This window comes from Hyperolius riggenbachi, chromosome 11 (genome assembly GCF_040937935.1).
Source record: "Hyperolius riggenbachi isolate aHypRig1 chromosome 11, aHypRig1.pri, whole genome shotgun sequence".
Lineage (NCBI taxonomy): Eukaryota > Metazoa > Chordata > Amphibia > Anura > Hyperoliidae > Hyperolius > Hyperolius riggenbachi.
The window spans coordinates 98,795,295-98,814,062 of record NC_090656.1 but is presented as its reverse complement, the minus strand read 5'-3'; the positions used below and the strand labels follow the sequence as shown (position 1 = coordinate 98,814,062).

Sequence of the window (18,768 nt, the reverse complement as noted above, 5' to 3'; positions counted from 1 at the left end):
TACTTTTCCCTGCCTAAGAGTATACACATAGTCCACCTAAAAGGGAATGGAAAACTTTTAGGACAAAATTGTTGAAAAGAATGTTGTGCAACTTCCAAAATATGATAATGAAAGCTGTGGCAAAACCAATGAGTTTTGTGCCACAGAAGCCAGTCACTATTATATTTCATGTAGGTGCTGTGGCTTAGTAATTAAGTTTTATACAATGTTTCTTATTGTAGAAGCAGCAATTTTACTTGAAGAAGTTTTGGCTAGGCAAGTGCGGGTTAAGCTCCCATCCATGTTGAGCATAGCATCCCAAAAGACTTGTTAGTGACCTTTACCTATTGTCAGAGATGGAAGATAGTACATGAAACCAAACTGATAAGAAAATGTCTTTGTTCAGATGTGGTGGAAACAGTGGGCATAGCGAATGCAAGTTTCCTGTGAGCAAATATGGGTGAAGCTCAAAGACGTGATCCCGAAAATCTGGGATGTAAACAGCAGGCAATGACTTGGTGATAATAAGATGAGCAAAGGCACTGCTGAGAGTTGAACTCAGGATCTCCTGTTTACTAGACAGGCCCTTTAACCAACTAAGCCACAGCGCCCACATGCTGCAATACAGTTATTGGTTATTGTGGCACAGCACTCTTTTTTCTTTGCATTTGCATTCTCAGTTTTTTAACATTTTTTTTTCAATAGTTTTTCAGGCCTACTTTTCCCTGCCTAAGAGTATACACATAGTCCACCTAAAAGGGAATGGAAAACTTTTAGGACAAAATTGTTGAAAAGAATGTTGTGCAACTTCCAAAATATGATAATGAAAGCTGTGGCAAAACCAATGAGTTTTGTGCCACAGAAGCCAGTCACTATTATATTTCATGTAGGTGCTGTGGCTTAGTAATTAAGTTTTATACAATGTTTCTTATTGTAGAAGCAGCAATTTTACTTGAAGAAGTTTTGGCTAGGCAAGTGCGGGTTAAGCTCCCATCCATGTTGAGCATAGCATCCCAAAAGACTTGTTAGTGACCTTTACCTATTGTCAGAGATGGAAGGTAGTACATCAAACCAAACTGATAAGAAAATGTCTTTGTTCAGATGTGGTGGAAACAGTGGGCATAGCGAATGCAAGTTTCCTGTGAGCAAATATGGGTGAAGCTCTAAGACGTGATTCCGAAAATCTGGGATGTAAACAGCAGGCAATGACTTGGTGATAATAAGATGAGCAAAGGCACTGCTGAGAGTTGAACTCAGGATCTCCTGTTTACTAGACAGGCGCTTTAACCAACTAAGCCACAGCGCCCACATGCTGCAATACAGTTATTGGTTATTGTGGCACAGCACTCTTTTTTCTTTGCATTTGCATTCTCAGTTTTTTAACATTTTTTTTCAATAGTTTTTCAGGCCTACTTTTCCCTGCCTAAGAGTATACACATAGTCCACCTAAAAGGGAATGGAAAACTTTTAGGACAAAATTGTTGAAAAGAATGTTGTGCAACTTCCAAAATATGATAATGAAAGCTGTGGCAAAACCAATGAGTTTTGTGCCACAGAAGCCAGTCACTATTATATTTCATGTAGGTGCTGTGGCTTAGTAATTAAGTTTTATACAATGTTTCTTATTGTAGAAGCAGCAATTTTACTTGAAGAAGTTTTGGCTAGGCAAGTGCGGGTTAAGCTCCCATCCATGTTGAGCATAGCATCCCAAAAGACTTGTTAGTGACCTTTACCTATTGTCAGAGATGGAAGGTAGTACATGAAACCAAACTGATAAGAAAATGTCTTTGTTCAGATGTGGTGGAAACAGTGGGCATAGCGAATGCAAGTTTCCTGTGAGCAAATATGGGTGAAGCTCAAAGACGTGATCCCGAAAATCTGGGATGTAAACAGCAGGCAATGACTTGGTGATAATAAGATGAGCAAAGGCACTGCTGAGAGTTGAACTCAGGATCTCCTGTTTGCTAGACAGGCGCTTTAACCAACTAAGCCACAGCGCCCACATGCTGCAATCCAGTTATTGGTTATTGTGGCACAGCACTCTTTTTTCTTTGCATTTGCATTCTCAGTTTTTTAACATTTTTTTTTCAATAGTTTTTCAGGCCTACTTTTCCCTGCCTAAGAGTATACACATAGTCCACCTAAAAGGGAATGGAAAACTTTTAGGACAAAATTGTTGAAAAGAATGTTGTGCAACTTCCAAAATATGATAATGAAAGCTGTGGCAAAACCAATGAGTTTTGTGCCACAGAAGCCAGTCACTAATATATTTCATGTAGGTGCTGTGGCTTAGTAATTAAGTTTTATACAATGTTTCTTATTGTAGAAGCAGCAATTTTACTTGAAGAAGTTTTGGCTAGGCAAGTGCGGGTTAAGCTCCCATCCATGTTGAGCATAGCATCCCAAAAGACTTGTCAGTGACCTTTACCTATTGTCAGAGATGGAAGGTAGTACATCAAACCAAACTGATAAGAAAATGTCTTTGTTCAGTTGTGGTGGAAACAGTGGGCATAGCGAATGCAAGTTTCCTGTGAGCAAATATGGGTGAAGCTCAAAGACGTGATCCCGAAAATCTGGGATGTAAACAGCAGGCAATAATAAGATGAGCAAAGGCACTGCTGAGAGTTGAACTCAGGATCTCCTGTTTACTAGACAGGCGCTTTAACCAACTAAGCCACAGCGCCCACATGCTGCAATACAGTTATTGGTTATTGTGGCACAGCACTCTTTTTTCTTTGCATTTGCATTATCAGTTTTTTAACATTTTTTTTTCAATAGTTTTTCAGGCCTACTTTTCCCTGCCTAAGAGTATACACATAGTCCACCTAAAAGGGAATGGAAAACTTTTAGGACAAAATTGTTGAAAAGAATGTTGTGCAACTTCCAAAATATGATAATGAAAGCTGTGGCAAAACCAATGAGTTTTGTGCCACAGAAGCCAGTCACTTTTATATTTCATGTAGGTGCTGTGGCTTAGTAATTAAGTTTTATACAATGTTTCTTATTGTAGAAGCAGCAATTTTACTTGAAGAAGTTTTGGCTAGGCAAGTGCGGGTTAAGCTCCCATCCATGTTGAGCATAGCATCCCAAAAGACTTGTTAGTGACCTTTACCTATTGTCAGAGATGGAAGGTAGTACATGAAACCAAACTGATAAGAAAATGTCTTTGTTCAGATGTGGTGGAAACAGTGGGCATAGCGAATGCAAGTTTCCTGTGAGCAAATATGGGTGAAGCTCAAAGACGTGATCCCGAAAATCTGGGATGTAAACAGCAGGCAATGACTTGGTGATAATAAGATGAGCAAAGGCACTGCTGAGAGTTGAACTCAGGATCTCCTGTTTACTAGACAGGCGCTTTAACCAACTAAGCCACAGCACCCACATGCTGCAATACAATTACTGGTTATTGTGGCACAGCACTCTTTTTTCTTTGCATTTGCATTCTCAGTTTTTTAACATTTTTTTTTCAATAGTTTTTCAGGCCTACTTTTCCCTGCCTAAGAGTATACACATAGTCCACCTAAAAGGGAATGGAAAACTTTTAGGACAAAATTGTTGAAAAGAATGTTGTGCAACTTCCAAAATATGATAATGAAAGCTGTGGCAAAACCAATGAGTTTTGTGCCACAGAAGCCAGTCACTAATATATTTCATGTAGGTGCTGTGGCTTAGTAATTAAGTTTTATACAATGTTTCTTATTGTAGAAGCAGCAATTTTACTTGAAGAAGTTTTGGCTAGGCAAGTGCGGGTTAAGCTCCCATCCATGTTGAGCATAGCATCCCAAAAGACTTGTTAGTGACCTTTACCTATTGTCAGAGATGGAAGGTAGTACATGAAACCAAACTGATAAGAAAATGTGTTTGTTCAGATGTGGTGGAAACAGTGGGCATAGCGAATGCAAGTTTCCTGTGAGCAAATATGGGTGAAGCTCAAAGACGTGATCCCGAAAATCTGGGATGTAAACAGCAGGCAATGACTTGGTGATAATAAGATGAGCAAAGGCACTGCTGAGAGTTGAACTCAAGATCTCCTGTTTACTAGACAGGCGCTTTAACCAACTAAGCCACAGCGCCCACATGCTGCAATACAGTTATTGGTTATTGTGGCACAGCACTCTTTTTTCTTTGCATTTGCATTCTCAGTTTTTTAACATTTTTTTTTCAATAGTTTTTCAGGCCTACTTTTCCCTGCCTAAGAGTATACACATAGTCCACCTAAAAGGGAATGGAAAACTTTTAGGACAAAATTGTTGAAAAGAATGTTGTGCAACTTCCAAAATATGATAATGAAAGCTGTGGCAAAACCAATGAGTTTTGTGCCACAGAAGCCAGTCACTATTATATTTCATGTAGGTGCTGTGACTTAGTAATTAAGTTTTATACAATGTTTCTTATTGTAGAAGCAGCAATTTTACTTGAAGAAGTTTTGGCTAGGCAAGTGCGGGTTAAGCTCCCATCCATGTTGAGCATAGCATCCCAAAAGACTTGTCAGTGACCTTTACCTATTGTCAGAGATGGAAGGTAGTACATCAAACCAAACTGATAAGAAAATGTCTTTGTTCAGTTGTGGTGGAAACAGTGGGCATAGCGAATGCAAGTTTCCTGTGAGCAAATATGGGTGAAGCTCAAAGACGTGATCCCGAAAATCTGGGATGTAAACAGCAGGCAATAATAAGATGAGCAAAGGCACTGCTGAGAGTTGAACTCAGGATCTCCTGTTCACTAGACAGGCGCTTTAACCAACTAAGCCACAGCGCCCACATGCTGCAATTCAGTTATTGGTTATTGTGGCACAGCACTCTTTTTTCTTTGCATTTGCATTATCAGTTTTTTAACATTTTTTTTTCAATAGTTTTTCAGGCCTACTTTTCCCTGCCTAAGAGTATACACATAGTCCACCTAAAAGGGAATGGAAAACTTTTAGGACAAAATTGTTGAAAAGAATGTTGTGCAACTTCCAAAATATGATAATGAAAGCTGTGGCAAAACCAATGAGTTTTGTGCCACAGAAGCCAGTCACTTTTATATTTCATGTAGGTGCTGTGGCTTAGTAATTAAGTTTTATACAATGTTTCTTATTGTAGAAGCAGCAATTTTACTTGAAGAAGTTTTGGCTAGGCAAGTGCGGGTTAAGCTCCCATCCATGTTGAGCATAGCATCCCAAAAGACTTGTTAGTGACCTTTACCTATTGTCAGAGATGGAAGGTAGTACATGAAACCAAACTGATAAGAAAATGTCTTTGTTCAGATGTGGTGGAAACAGTGGGCATAGCGAATGCAAGTTTCCTGTAAGCAAATATGGGTGAAGCTCAAAGACGTGATCCCGAAAATCTGGGATGTAAACAGCAGGCAATGACTTGGTGATAATAAGATGAGCAAAGGCACTGCTGAGAGTTGAACTCAGGATCTCCTGTTTACTAGACAGGCGCTTTAACCAACTAAGCCACAGCACCCACATGCTGCAATACAGTTATTGGTTATTGTGGCACAGCACTCTTTTTTCTTTGCATTTGCATTCTCAGTTTTTTAACATTTTTTTTTCAATAGTTTTTCAGGCCTACTTTTCCCTGCCTATGAGTATACACATAGTCCACCTAAAAGGGAATGGAAAACTTTTAGGACAAAATTGTTGAAAAGAATGTTGTGCAACTTCCAAAATATGATAATGAAAGCTGTGGCAAAACCAATAAGTTTTGTGCCACAGAAGCCAGTCACTATTATATTTCATGTAGGTGCTGTGACTTAGTAATTAAGTTTTATACAATGTTTCCTATTGTAGAAGCAGCAATTTTACTTGAAGAAGTTTTGGCTAGGCAAGTGCGGGTTAAGCTCCCATCCATGTTGAGCATAGCATCCCAAAAGACTTGTTAGTGACCTTTACCTATTGTCAGAGATGGAAGGTAGTACATCAAACCAAACTGATAAGAAAATGTCTTTGTTCAGTTGTGGTGGAAACAGTGGGCATAGCGAATGCAAGTTTCCTGTGAGCAAATATGGGTGAAGCTCAAAGGCGTGATCCCGAAAATCTGGGATGTAAACAGCAGGCAATAATAAGATGAGCAAAGGCACTGCTGAGAGTTGAACTCAGGATCTCCTGTTTACTAGACAGGCGCTTTAACCAACTACGCCACAGCGCCCACATGCTGGAATACAGTTATTGGTTATTGTGGCACAGCACTCTTTTTTCTTTGCATTTGCATTCTCAGTTTTTTAACATTTTTTTTTCAATAGTTTTTCAGGCCTACTTTTCCCTGCCTAAGAGTATACACATAGTCCACCTAAAAGGGAATGGAAAACTTTTAGGACAAAATTGTTGAAAAGAATGTTGTGCAACTTCCAAAATATGATAATGAAAGCTGTGGCAAAACCAATGAGTTTTGTGCCACAGAAGCCAGTCACTATTATATTTCATGTAGGTGCTGTGGCTTAGTAATTAAGTTTTATACAATGTTTCTTATTGTAGAAGCAGCAATTTTACTTGAAGAAGTTTTGGCTAGGCAAGTGCGGGTTAAGCTCCCATCCATGTTGAGCATAGCATCCCAAAAGACTTGTTAGTGACCTTTACCTATTGTCAGAGATGGAAGGTAGTACATGAAACCAAACTGATAAGAAAATGTCTTTGTTCAGATGTGGTGGAAACAGTGGGCATAGCGAATGCAAGTTTCCTGTGAGAAAATATGGGTGAAGCTCAAAGACGTGATCCCGAAAATCTGGGATGTAAACAGCAGGCAATGACTTGGTGATAATAAGATGAGCAAAGGCACTGCTGAGAGTTGAACTCAGGATCTCCTGTTTACTAGACAGGCGCTTTAACCAACTAAGCCACAGCGCCCACATGCTGCAATACAGTTATTGGTTATTGTGGCACAGCACTCTTTTTTCTTTGCATTTGCATTCTCAGTTTTTTAACATTTTTTTTTCAATAGTTTTTCAGGCCTACTTTTCCCTGCCTAAGAGTATACACATAGTCCACCTAAAAGGGAATGGAAAACTTTTAGGACAAAATTGTTGAAAAGAATGTTGTGCAACTTCCAAAATATGATAATGAAAGCTGTGGCAAAACCAATAAGTTTTGTGCCACAGAAGCCAGTCACTATTATATTTCATGTAGGTGCTGTGACTTAGTAATTAAGTTTAATACAATGTTTCCTATTGTAGAAGCAGCAATTGGTACTTATCCGTTAGCCGGGCGCATCCGGCAGGTGGCGACAAAACTCCACCAGAGTTACATCTTTCCCTACTATCCATGTCGGCCTGGAGGGGGGAATACTAATTAGCGCCACCTGCCGGATGCGCCCGGCTAACGGATAAGTACCCAGCAATTTTACTTGAAGAAGTTTTGGCTAGGCAAGTGCGGGTTAAGCTCCCATCCATGTTGAGCATAGCATCCCAAAAGACTTGTTAGTGACCTTTACCTATTGTCAGAGATGGAAGGTAGTACATCAAACCAAACTGATAAGAAAATGTCTTTGTTCAGTTGTGGTGGAAACAGTGGGCATAGCGAATGCAAATTTCCTGTGAGCAAATATGGGTGAAGCTCAAAGACGTGATCCCGAAAATCTGGGATGTAAACAGCAGGCAATAATAAGATGAGCAAAGGCACTGCTGAGAGTTGAACTCAGGATCTCCTGTTTACTAGACAGGCGCTTTAACCAACTAAGCCACAGTGCCCACATGCTGCAATACAGTTATTGGTTATTGTGGCACAGCACTCTTTTTTCTTTGCATTTGCATTCTCAGTTTTTTAACATTTTTTTTTCAATAGTTTTTCAGGCCTACTTTTCCCTGCCTAAGAGTATACACATAGTCCACCTAAAAGGGAATGGAAAACTTTTAGGACAAAATTGTTGAAAAGAATGTTGTGCAACTTCCAAAATATGATAATGAAAGCTGTGGCAAAACCAATGAGTTTTGTGCCACAGAAGCCAGTCACTATTATATTTCATGTAGGTGCTGTGGCTTAGTAATTAAGTTTTATACAATGTTTCTTATTGTAGAAGCAGCAATTTTACTTGAAGAAGTTTTGGCTAGGCAAGTGCGGGTTAAGCTCCCATCCATGTTGAGCATAGCATCCCAAAAGACTTGTTAGTGACCTTTACCTATTGTCAGAGATGGAAGGTAGTACATCAAACCAAACTGATAAGAAAATGTCTTTGTTCAGATGTGGTGGAAACAGTGGGCATAGTGAATGCAAGTTTCCTGTGAGCAAATATGGGTGAAGCTCAAAGACGTGATCCTGAAAATCTGGGATGTAAACAGCAGGCAATGACTTGGTGATAATAAGATGAGCAAAGGCACTGCTGAGAGCTGAACTCAGGATCTCCTGTTTACTAGACAGGTGCTTTAACCAACTAAGCCACAGCGCCCACATGCTGCAATACAGTTATTGGTTATTGTGGCACAGCACTCTTTTTTCTTTGCATTTGCATTCTCAGTTTTTAACATTTTTTTTTCAATAGTTTTTCAGGCCTACTTTTCCCTGCCTAAGAGTATACACATAGTCCACCTAAAAGGGAATGGAAAACTTTTAGGACAAAATTGTTGAAAAGAATGTTGTGCAACTTCCAAAATATGATAATGAAAGCTGTGGCAAAACCAATAAGTTTTGTGCCACAGAAGCCAGTCACTATTATATTTCATGTAGGTGCTGTGACTTAGTAATTAAGTTTAATACAATGTTTCCTATTGTAGAAGCAGCAATTGGTACTTATCCGTTAGCCGGGCGCATCCGGCAGGTGGCGACAAAACTCCACCAGAGTTACATCTTTCCCTACTATCCATGTCGGCCTGGAGGGGGGAATACTAATTAGCGCCACCTGCCGGATGCGCCCGGCTAACGGATAAGTACCCAGCAATTTTACTTGAAGAAGTTTTGGCTAGGCAAGTGCGGGTTAAGCTCCCATCCATGTTGAGCATAGCATCCCAAAAGACTTGTTAGTGACCTTTACCTATTGTCAGAGATGGAAGGTAGTACATCAAACCAAACTGATAAGAAAATGTCTTTGTTCAGTTGTGGTGGAAACAGTGGGCATAGCGAATGCAAATTTCCTGTGAGCAAATATGGGTGAAGCTCAAAGACGTGATCCCGAAAATCTGGGATGTAAACAGCAGGCAATAATAAGATGAGCAAAGGCACTGCTGAGAGTTGAACTCAGGATCTCCTGTTTACTAGACAGGCGCTTTAACCAACTAAGCCACAGTGCCCACATGCTGCAATACAGTTATTGGTTATTGTGGCACAGCACTCTTTTTTCTTTGCATTTGCATTCTCAGTTTTTTAACATTTTTTTTTCAATAGTTTTTCAGGCCTACTTTTCCCTGCCTAAGAGTATACACATAGTCCACCTAAAAGGGAATGGAAAACTTTTAGGACAAAATTGTTGAAAAGAATGTTGTGCAACTTCCAAAATATGATAATGAAAGCTGTGGCAAAACCAATGAGTTTTGTGCCACAGAAGCCAGTCACTATTATATTTCATGTAGGTGCTGTGGCTTAGTAATTAAGTTTTATACAATGTTTCTTATTGTAGAAGCAGCAATTTTACTTGAAGAAGTTTTGGCTAGGCAAGTGCGGGTTAAGCTCCCATCCATGTTGAGCATAGCATCCCAAAAGACTTGTTAGTGACCTTTACCTATTGTCAGAGATGGAAGGTAGTACATCAAACCAAACTGATAAGAAAATGTCTTTGTTCAGATGTGGTGGAAACAGTGGGCATAGTGAATGCAAGTTTCCTGTGAGCAAATATGGGTGAAGCTCAAAGACGTGATCCTGAAAATCTGGGATGTAAACAGCAGGCAATGACTTGGTGATAATAAGATGAGCAAAGGCACTGCTGAGAGCTGAACTCAGGATCTCCTGTTTACTAGACAGGTGCTTTAACCAACTAAGCCACAGCGCCCACATGCTGCAATACAGTTATTGGTTATTGTGGCACAGCACTCTTTTTTCTTTGCATTTGCATTCTCAGTTTTTTAACATTTTTTTTTCAATAGTTTTTCAGGCCTACTTTTCCCTGCCTAAGAGTATACACATAGTCCACCTAAAAGGGAATGGAAAACTTTTAGGACAAAATTGTTGAAAAGAATGTTGTGCAACTTCCAAAATATGATAATGAAAGCTGTGGCAAAACCAATGAGTTTTGTGCCACAGAAGCCAGTCACTATTATATTTCATGTAGGTGCTGTGGCTTAGTAATTAAGTTTTATACAATGTTTCTTATTGTAGAAGCAGCAATTTTACTTGAAGAAGTTTTGGCTAGGCAAGTGCGGGTTAAGCTCCCATCCATGTTGAGCATAGCATCCCAAAAGACTTGTTAGTGACCTTTACCTATTGTCAGAGATGGAAGGTAGTACATCAAACCAAACTGATAAGAAAATGTCTTTGTTCAGATGTGGTGGAAACAGTGGGCATAGCGAATGCAAGTTTCCTGTGAGCAAATATGGGTGAAGCTCTAAGACGTGATTCCGAAAATCTGGGATGTAAACAGCAGGCAATGACTTGGTGATAATAAGATGAGCAAAGGCACTGCTGAGAGTTGAACTCAGGATCTCCTGTTTACTAGACAGGCGCTTTAACCAACTAAGCCACAGCGCCCACATGCTGCAATACAGTTATTGGTTATTGTGGCACAGCACTCTTTTTTCTTTGCATTTGCATTCTCAGTTTTTTAACATTTTTTTTTCAATAGTTTTTCAGGCCTACTTTTCCCTGCCTAAGAGTATACACATAGTCCACCTAAAAGGGAATGGAAAACTTTTAGGACAAAATTGTTGAAAAGAATGTTGTGCAACTTCCAAAATATGATAATGAAAGCTGTGGCAAAACCAATGAGTTTTGTGCCACAGAAGCCAGTCACTATTATATTTCATGTAGGTGCTGTGACTTAGTAATTAAGTTTTATACAATGTTTCTTATTGTAGAAGCAGCAATTTTACTTGAAGAAGTTTTGGCTAGGCAAGTGCGGGTTAAGCTCCCATCCATGTTGAGCATAGCATCCCAAAAGACTTGTTAGTGACCTTTACCTATTGTCAGAGATGGAAGGTAGTACATGAAACCAAACTGATAAGAAAATGTCTTTGTTCAGATGTGGTGGAAACAGTGGGCATAGCGAATGCAAGTTTCCTGTGAGCAAATATGGGTGAAGCTCAAAGACGTGATCCCGAAAATCTGGGATGTAAACAGCAGGCAATGACTTGGTGATAATAAGATGAGCAAAGGCACTGCTGAGAGTTGAACTCAGGATCTCCTGTTTACTAGACAGGCGCTTTAACCAACTAAGCCACAGCGCCCACATGCTGCAATACAGTTATTGGTTCTTGTGGCACAGCACTCTTTTTTCTTTGCATTTGCATTCTCAGTTTTTTAACATTTTTTTTTCAATAGTTTTTCAGGCCTACTTTTCCCTGCCTAAGAGTATACACATAGTCCACCTAAAAGGGAATGGAAAACTTTTAGGACAAAATTGTTGAAAAGAATGTTGTGCAACTTCCAAAATATGATAATGAAAGCTGTGGCAAAACCAATGAGTTTTGTGCCACAGAAGCCAGTCACTATTATATTTCATGTAGGTGCTGTGACTTAGTAATTAAGTTTTATACAATGTTTCTTATTGTAGAAGCAGCAATTTTACTTGAAGAAGTTTTGGCTAGGCAAGTGCGGGTTAAGCTCCCATCCATGTTGAGCATAGCATCCCAAAAGACTTGTTAGTGACCTTTACCTATTGTCAGAGATGGAAGATAGTACATGAAACCAAACTGATAAGAAAATGTCTTTGTTCAGATGTGGTGGAAACAGTGGGCATAGCGAATGCAAGTTTCCTGTGAGCAAATATGGGTGAAGCTCAAAGACGTGATCCCGAAAATCTGGGACGTAAACAGCAGGCAACGACTTGGTGATAATAAGATGCGAAAAGGCACTGCTGAGAGTTGAACTCAGGATCTCCTGTTTACTAAACAGGCGCTTTAACCAACTAAGCCACAGCGCCCACATGCTGCAATACACTTATTGGTTATTGTGGCACAGCACTCTTTTTTCTTTGCATTTGCATTCTCAGTTTTTTAACATTTTTTTTTCAATAGTTTTTCAGGCCTACTTTTCCCTGCCTAAGAGTATACACATAGTCCACCTAAAAGGGAATGGAAAACTTTTAGGACAAAATTGTTGAAAAGAATGTTGTGCAACTTCCAAAATATGATAATGAAAGCTGTGGCAAAACCAATGAGTTTTGTGCCACAGAAGCCAGTCACTATTATATTTCATGTAGGTGCTGTGGCTTAGTAATTAAGTTTTATACAATGTTTCTTATTGTAGAAGCAGCAATTTTACTTGAAGAAGTTTTGGCTAGTCAAGTGCGGGTTAAGCTCCCATCCATGTTGAGCATAGCATCCCAAAAGACTTGTTAGTGACCTTTACCTATTGTCAGAGATGGAAGGTAGTACATGAAACCAAACTGATAAGAAAATGTCTTTGTTCAGATGTGGTGGAAACAGTGGGCATAGCGAATGCAAGTTTCCTGTGAGCAAATATGGGTGAAGCTCAAAGATGTGATCCCGAAAATCTGGGATGTAAACAGCAGGCAATGACTTGGTGATAATAAGATGAGCAAAGGCACTGCTGAGAGTTGAACTCAGGATCTCCTGTTTACTAAATAGGCGCTTTAACCAACTAAGCCACAGCGCCCACATGCTGCAATACAGTTATTGGTTATTGTGGCACAGCACTCTTTTTTCTTTGCATTTGCATTCTCAGTTTTTTAACATTTTTTTTTCAATAGTTTTTCAGGCCTACTTTTCCCTGCCTAAGAGTATACACATAGTCCACCTAAAAGGGAATGGAAAACTTTTAGGACAAAATTGTTGAAAAGAATGTTGTGCAACTTCCAAAATATGATAATGAAAGCTGTGGCAAAACCAATAAGTTTTGTGCCACAGAAGCCAGTCACTATTATATTTCATGTAGGTGCTGTGACTTAGTAATTAAGTTTTATACAATGTTTCCTATTGTAGAAGCAGCAATTTTATTTGAAGAAGTTTTGGCTAGGCAAGTGCGGGTTAAGCTCCCATCCATGTTGAGCATAGCATCCCAAAAGACTTGTTAGTGACCTTTACCTATTGTCAGAGATGGAAGGTAGTACATCAAACCAAACTGATAAGAAAATGTCTTTGTTCAGTTGTGGTGGAAACAGTGGGCATAGCGAATGCAAGTTTCCTGTGAGCAAATATGGGTGAAGCTCAAAGGCGTGATCCCGAAAATCTGGGATGTAAACAGCAGGCAATAATAAGATGAGCAAAGGCACTGCTGAGAGTTGAACTCAGGATCTCCTGTTTACTAGACAGGCGCTTTAACCAACTACGCCACAGCGCCCACATGCTGCAATGCAGTTATTGGTTATTGTGGCACAGCACTCTTTTTTCTTTGCATTTGCATTCTCAGTTTTTTAACATTTTTTTTTCAATAGTTTTTCAGGCCTACTTTTCCCTGCCTAAGAGTATACTCATAGTCCACCTAAAAGGGAATGGAAAACTTTTAGGACAAAATTGTTGAAAAGAATGTTGTGCAACTTCCAAAATATGATAATGAAAGCTGTGGCAAAACCAATGAGTTTTGTGCCACAGAAGCCAGTCACTATTATATTTCATGTAGGTGCTGTGGCTTAGTAATTAAGTTTTATACAATGTTTCTTATTGTAGAAGCAGCAATTTTACTTGAAGAAGTTTTGGCTAGGCAAGTGCGGGTTAAGCTCCCATCCATGTTGAGCATAGCATCCCAAAAGACTTGTTAGTGACCTTTACCTATTGTCAGAGATGGAAGGTAGTACATGAAACCAAACTGATAAGAAAATGTCTTTGTTCAGATGTGGTGGAAACAGTGGGCATAGCGAATGCAAGTTTCCTGTGAGCAAATATGGGTGAAGCTCAAAGACGTGATCCCGAAAATCTGGGATGGAAACAGCAGGCAATGACTTGGTGATAATAAGATGAGCAAAGGCACTGCTGAGAGTTGAACTCAGGATCTCCTGTTTACTAGACAGGCGCTTTAACCAACTAAGCCACAGCGCCCACATGCTGCAATACAGTTATTGGTTATTGTGGCACAGCACTCTTTTTTCTTTGCATTTGCATTCTCAGTTTTTTAACATTTTTTTTTCAATAGTTTTTCAGGCCTACTTTTCCCTGCCTAAGAGTATACACATAGTCCACCTAAAAGGGAATGGAAAACTTTTAGGACAAAATTGTTGAAAAGAATGTTGTGCAACTTCCAAAATATGATAATGAAAGCTGTGGCAAAACCAATGAGTTTTGTGCCACAGAAGCCAGTCACTAATATATTTCATGTAGGTGCTGTGGCTTAGTAATTAAGTTTTATACAATGTTTCTTATTGTAGAAGCAGCAATTTTACTTGAAGAAGTTTTGGCTAGGCAAGTGCGGGTTAAGCTCCCATCCATGTTGAGCATAGCATCCAAAAAGACTTGTTAGTGACCTTTACCTATTGTCAGAGATGGAAGATAGTACATGAAACCAAACTGATAAGAAAATGTCTTTGTTCAGATGTGGTGGAAACAGTGGGCATAGCGAATGCAAGTTTCCTGTGAGCAAATATGGGTGAAGCTCAAAGATGTGATCCCGAAAATCTGGGATGTAAACAGCAGGCAATGACTTGGTGATAATAAGATGAGCAAAGGCACTGCTGAGAGTTGAACTCAGGATCTCCTGTTTACTAAATAGGCGCTTTAACCAACTAAGCCACAGCGCCCACATGCTGCAATACAGTTATTGGTTATTGTGGCACAGCACTCTTTTTTCTTTGCATTTGCATTCTCAGTTTTTTAACATTTTTTTTTCAATAGTTTTTCAGGCCTACTTTTCCCTGCCTAAGAGTATACACATAGTCCACCTAAAAGGGAATGGAAAACTTTTAGGACAAAATTGTTGAAAAGAATGTTGTGCAACTTCCAAAATATGATAATGAAAGCTGTGGCAAAACCAATGAGTTTTGTGCCACAGAAGCCAGTCACTATTATATTTCATGTAGGTGCTGTGGCTTAGTAATTAAGTTTTATACAATGTTTCTTATTGTAGAAGCAGCAATTTTACTTGAAGAAGTTTTGGCTAGGCAAGTGCGGGTTAAGCTCCCATCCATGTTGAGCATAGCATCCCAAAAGACTTGTTAGTGACCTTTACCTATTGTCAGAGATGGAAGATAGTACATGAAACCAAACTGATAAGAAAATGTCTTTGTTCAGATGTGGTGGAAACAGTGGGCATAGCGAATGCAAGTTTCCTGTGAGCAAATATGGGTGAAGCTCAAAGACGTGATCCCGAAAATCTGGGATGTAAACAGCAGGCAATGACTTGGTGATAATAAGATGAGCAAAGGTACTGATCTCCTGTTTACTAAACAGGCGCTTTAACCAACTAAGCCACAGCGCCCACATGCTGCAATACAGTTATTGGTTATTGTGGCACAGCACTCTTTTTTCTTTGCATTTGCATTCTCAGTTTTTTAACATTTTTTTTTCAATAGTTTTTCAGGCCTACTTTTCCCTGCCTAAGAGTATACACATAGTCCACCTAAAAGGGAATGGAAAACTTTTAGGACAAAATTGTTGAAAAGAATGTTGTGCAACTTCCAAAATATGATAATGAAAGCTGTGGCAAAACCAATGAGTTTTGTGCCACAGAAGCCAGTCACTATTATATTTCATGTAGGTGCTGTGGCTTAGTAATTAAGTTTTATACAATGTTTCTTATTGTAGAAGCAGCAATTTTACTTGAAGAAGTTTTGGCTAGGCAAGTGCGGGTTAAGCTCCCATCCATGTTGAGCATAGCATCCCAAAAGACTTGTTAGTGACCTTTACCTATTGTCAGAGATGGAAGGTAGTACATGAAACCAAACTGATAAGAAAATGTCTTTGTTCAGATGTGGTGGAAACAGTGGGCATAGGGAATGCAAGTTTCCTGTGAGCAAATATGGGTGAAGCTCAAAGACGTGATCCCGAAAATCTGGGATGTAAACAGCAGGCAATGACTTGGTGATAATAAGATGAGCAAAGGCACTGCTGAGAGTTGAACTCAGGATCTCCTGTTTACTAGACAGGCGCTTTAACCAACTAAGCCACAGCGCCCACATGCTGCAATACAGTTATTGGTTATTGTGGCACAGCACTCTTTTTTCTTTGCATTTGCATTCTCAGTTTTTTAACATTTTTTTTTCAATAGTTTTTCAGGCCTACTTTTCCCTGCCTAAGAGTATACACATAGTCCACCTAAAAGGGAATGGAAAACTTTTAGGACAAAATTGTTGAAAAGAATGTTGTGCAACTTCCAAAATATGATAATGAAAGCTGTGGCAAAACCAATGAGTTTTGTGCCACAGAAGCCAGTCACTATTATATTTCATGTAGGTGCTGTGACTTAGTAATTAAGTTTTATACAATGTTTCTTATTGTAGAAGCAGCAATTTTACTTGAAGAAGTTTTGGCTAGGCAAGTGCGGGTTAAGCTCCCATCCATGTTGAGCATAGCATCCCAAAAGACTTGTCAGTGACCTTTACCTATTGTCAGAGATGGAAGGTAGTACATCAAACCAAACTGATAAGAAAATGTCTTTGTTCAGTTGTGGTGGAAACAGTGGGCATAGCGAATGCAAGTTTCCTGTGAGCAAATATGGGTGAAGCTCAAAGACGTGATCCCGAAAATCTGGGATGTAAACAGCAGGCAATAATAAGATGAGCAAAGGCACTGCTGAGAGTTGAACTCAGGATCTCCTGTTTACTAGACAGGCGCTTTAACCAACTAAGCCACAGCGCCCACATGCTGCAATACAGTTATTGGTTATTGTGGCACAGCACTCTTTTTTCTTTGCATTTGCATTATCAGTTTTTTTAACATTTTTTTTTCAATAGTTTTTCAGGCCTACTTTTCCCTGCCTAAGAGTATACACATAGTCCACCTAAAAGGGAATGGAAAACTTTTAGGACAAAATTGTTGAAAAGAATGTTGTGCAACTTCCAAAATATGATAATGAAAGCTGTGGCAAAACCAATGAGTTTTGTGCCACAGAAGCCAGTCACTAATATATTTCATGTAGGTGCTGTGGCTTAGTAATTAAGTTTTATACAATGTTTCTTATTGTAGAAGCAGCAATTTTACTTGAAGAAGTTTTGGCTAGGCAAGTGCGGGTGAAGCTCCCATCCATGTTGAGCATAGCATCCCAAAAGACTTGTTAGTGACCTTTACCTATTGTCAGAGATGGAAGGTAGTACATGAAACCAAACTGATAAGAAAATGTCTTTGTTCAGATGTGGTGGAAACAGTGGGCATAGCGAATGCAAGTTTCCTGTGAGCAAATATGGGTGAAGCTCAAAGACGTGATCCCGAAAATCTGGGATGTAAACAGTAGGCAATGACTTGGTGATAATAAGATGAGCAAAGGCACTGCTGAGAGTTCAACTCAGGATCTCCTGTTGACTAGACAAGCGCTTTAACCAACTAAGCCACAGCGCCCCCATGCTGCAATACAGTTACTGGTTATTGTGGCACAGCACTCTTTTTTCTTTGCATTTGCATTCTCAGTTTTTTAACATTTTTTTTTCAATAGTTTTTCAGGCCTACTTTTCCCTGCCTAAGAGTATACACATAGTCCACCTAAAAGGGAATGGAAAACTTTTAGGACAAAATTGTTGAAAAGAATGTTGTGCAACTTCCAAAATATGATAATGAAAGCTGTGGCAAAACCAATGAGTTTTGTGCCACAGAAGCCAGTCACTAATATATTTCATGTAGGTGCTGTGGCTTAGTAATTAAGTTTTATACAATGTTTCTTATTGTAGAAGCAGCAATTTTACTTGAAGAAGTTTTGGCTAGGCAAGTGCGGGTTAAGCTCCCATCCATGTTGAGCATAGCATCCCAAAAGACTTGTTAGTGACCTTTACCTATTGTCAGAGATGGAAGGTAGTACATCAAACCAAACTGATAAGAAAATGTCTTTGTTCAGATGTGGTGGAAACAGTGGGCATAGCGAATGCAAGTTTCCTGTGAGCAAATATGGGTGAAGCTCAAAGACGTGATCCCGAAAATCTGGGATGTAAACAGTAGGCAATGACTTGGTGATAATAAGATGAGCAAAGGCACTGCTGAGAGTTCAACTCAGGATCTCCTGTTTTCTAGACAGGCGCTTTAACCAACTAAGCCACAGCGCCCACATGCTGCAATACAGTTATTGGTTATTGTGGCACAGCACTCTTTTTTCTTTGCATTTGCATTCTCAGTTTTTTAACATTTTTTTTTCAATAGTTTTTCAGGCCTACTTTTCCCTGCCTAAGAGTATACACATAGTCCACCTAAAAGGGAATGGAAAACTTTTAGGACAAAATTGTTGAAAAGAATGTTGTGCAACTTCCAAAATATGATAATGAAAGCTGTGGCAAAACCAATGAGTTTTGTGCCACAGAAGCCAGTCACTATTATATTTCATGTAGGTGCTGTGACTTAGTAATTAAGTTTTATACAATGTTTCTTATTGTAGAAGCAGCAATTTTACTTGAAGAAGTTTTGGCTAGGCAAGTGCGGGTTAAGCTCCCATCCATGTTGAGCATAGCATCCCAAAAGACTTGTCAGTGACCTTTACCTATTGTCAGAGATGGAAGGTAGTACATCAAACCAAACTGATAAGAAAATGTCTTTGTTCAGTTGTGGTGGAAACAGTGGGCATAGCGAATGCAAGTTTCCTGTGAGCAAATATGGGTGAAGCTCAAAGACGTGATCCCGAAAATCTGGGATGTAAACAGC

At 39.4% G+C, this 18,768-nt stretch overlaps 17 non-coding genes across 17 annotated transcripts; all 17 read right to left on the bottom strand.

The window, feature by feature from the left end:
* Positions 1 to 1,211: 1,211 nt before the first annotated feature.
* Positions 1,212 to 1,285, bottom strand: TRNAT-AGU (transfer RNA threonine (anticodon AGU)). The gene has a single exon. It is a non-coding gene; the product is annotated as a tRNA-Thr (tRNA).
* Positions 1,286 to 1,905: 620 nt separating this feature from the next.
* On the bottom strand, positions 1,906 to 1,979 carry TRNAA-AGC (transfer RNA alanine (anticodon AGC)). The gene has a single exon. It is a non-coding gene; the product is annotated as a tRNA-Ala (tRNA).
* A 610-nt stretch (positions 1,980 to 2,589) lies between these two features.
* On the bottom strand, positions 2,590 to 2,663 carry TRNAT-AGU (transfer RNA threonine (anticodon AGU)). Its single transcript has one exon. It is a non-coding gene; the product is annotated as a tRNA-Thr (tRNA).
* A 621-nt stretch (positions 2,664 to 3,284) lies between these two features.
* Positions 3,285 to 3,358, bottom strand: TRNAT-AGU (transfer RNA threonine (anticodon AGU)). Its single transcript has one exon. It is a non-coding gene; the product is annotated as a tRNA-Thr (tRNA).
* Positions 3,359 to 3,979: 621 nt separating this feature from the next.
* TRNAT-AGU (transfer RNA threonine (anticodon AGU)) lies at positions 3,980 to 4,053 on the bottom strand. Its single transcript has one exon. It is a non-coding gene; the product is annotated as a tRNA-Thr (tRNA).
* Positions 4,054 to 4,663: 610 nt separating this feature from the next.
* TRNAT-AGU (transfer RNA threonine (anticodon AGU)) lies at positions 4,664 to 4,737 on the bottom strand. Its single transcript has one exon. It is a non-coding gene; the product is annotated as a tRNA-Thr (tRNA).
* Positions 4,738 to 5,358: 621 nt separating this feature from the next.
* TRNAT-AGU (transfer RNA threonine (anticodon AGU)) lies at positions 5,359 to 5,432 on the bottom strand. The gene has a single exon. It is a non-coding gene; the product is annotated as a tRNA-Thr (tRNA).
* A 1,305-nt stretch (positions 5,433 to 6,737) lies between these two features.
* On the bottom strand, positions 6,738 to 6,811 carry TRNAT-AGU (transfer RNA threonine (anticodon AGU)). The gene has a single exon. It is a non-coding gene; the product is annotated as a tRNA-Thr (tRNA).
* Positions 6,812 to 7,576: 765 nt separating this feature from the next.
* On the bottom strand, positions 7,577 to 7,650 carry TRNAT-AGU (transfer RNA threonine (anticodon AGU)). The gene has a single exon. It is a non-coding gene; the product is annotated as a tRNA-Thr (tRNA).
* A 1,459-nt stretch (positions 7,651 to 9,109) lies between these two features.
* TRNAT-AGU (transfer RNA threonine (anticodon AGU)) lies at positions 9,110 to 9,183 on the bottom strand. Its single transcript has one exon. It is a non-coding gene; the product is annotated as a tRNA-Thr (tRNA).
* Positions 9,184 to 10,499: 1,316 nt separating this feature from the next.
* On the bottom strand, positions 10,500 to 10,573 carry TRNAT-AGU (transfer RNA threonine (anticodon AGU)). The gene has a single exon. It is a non-coding gene; the product is annotated as a tRNA-Thr (tRNA).
* A 621-nt stretch (positions 10,574 to 11,194) lies between these two features.
* TRNAT-AGU (transfer RNA threonine (anticodon AGU)) lies at positions 11,195 to 11,268 on the bottom strand. The gene has a single exon. It is a non-coding gene; the product is annotated as a tRNA-Thr (tRNA).
* Positions 11,269 to 11,889: 621 nt separating this feature from the next.
* On the bottom strand, positions 11,890 to 11,963 carry TRNAT-AGU (transfer RNA threonine (anticodon AGU)). The gene has a single exon. It is a non-coding gene; the product is annotated as a tRNA-Thr (tRNA).
* Positions 11,964 to 13,963: 2,000 nt separating this feature from the next.
* On the bottom strand, positions 13,964 to 14,037 carry TRNAT-AGU (transfer RNA threonine (anticodon AGU)). The gene has a single exon. It is a non-coding gene; the product is annotated as a tRNA-Thr (tRNA).
* A 1,993-nt stretch (positions 14,038 to 16,030) lies between these two features.
* Positions 16,031 to 16,104, bottom strand: TRNAT-AGU (transfer RNA threonine (anticodon AGU)). The gene has a single exon. It is a non-coding gene; the product is annotated as a tRNA-Thr (tRNA).
* Positions 16,105 to 16,714: 610 nt separating this feature from the next.
* TRNAT-AGU (transfer RNA threonine (anticodon AGU)) lies at positions 16,715 to 16,788 on the bottom strand. The gene has a single exon. It is a non-coding gene; the product is annotated as a tRNA-Thr (tRNA).
* A 1,317-nt stretch (positions 16,789 to 18,105) lies between these two features.
* TRNAS-AGA (transfer RNA serine (anticodon AGA)) lies at positions 18,106 to 18,179 on the bottom strand. The gene has a single exon. It is a non-coding gene; the product is annotated as a tRNA-Ser (tRNA).
* Between the last annotated feature and the right edge of the window lie 589 nt (positions 18,180 to 18,768).